The following is an 814-nucleotide window of genomic DNA, read 5'->3' on the forward strand; positions in this document are numbered from 1 at the left end:
CATCCACGTTGCTACAAAGGGCCATATTTCGTTCTTTCTCATTGCCATGTAGTACTCCATTGTGTATATAAACCACAATTTCTTTATCCATTCATCAGTTGATGGACATTTAGGCTCTTTCCATAATTTGGCTATTGTTGAGAGTGCTGCTATGAACATTGGGGTACAAGTGCCCCTATGCATCAGTACTCCTGTATCCCTTGGGTAAATTCCTAGCAGTGCTATTGCTGAGTCATAGGGTAGGTCTATTTTTAATTTTCTGAGGAACCTCCACACTGCTTTCCAGAGCGGCTGCACCAATTTGCATTCCCACCAACAGTGCAAGAGGGTTCCCGTTTCTCCACATCCTCGCCAGCATCTATATCTCCTGATTTGTTCATTTTGGCCACTCTGACTGGTGTGAGGTGATATCTGAGTGTGGTTTTGATTAGTATTTCCCTGATGAGGAGTGACATTGAGCATCTTTTCATGTGCCTGTTGGCCATCTGGATGTCTTCTTTAGAGAAGTGTCTATTCATGTTTTCTGCCCATTTCTTCACTGAGTTATTTGGAAGATTAAAACATTTTCTAATGCTGTGCCATAGAGATAAGTAAGGTGTTTTGCTGGGCCCATGTGTGTGAGCAGTTTCTATTTTTTTTTTTAATTTTTTTTTTCAACGTTTATTTATTTTTGGGACAGAGAGAGACAGAGCATGAATGGGGGAGGGGCAGAGAGAGAGGGAGACACAGAATCGGAAACAGGCTCCAGGCTCTGAGCCATCAGCCCAGAGCCTGACGCGGGGCTTGAACTCACGGACCGCGAGATCGTGACCTG

The sequence above is a fragment of the Herpailurus yagouaroundi genome, unplaced genomic scaffold, assembly GCF_014898765.1.
Source record: "Herpailurus yagouaroundi ecotype Mexico unplaced genomic scaffold, PumYag 187, whole genome shotgun sequence".
Taxonomy (NCBI): Eukaryota; Metazoa; Chordata; class Mammalia; order Carnivora; family Felidae; genus Herpailurus; species Herpailurus yagouaroundi.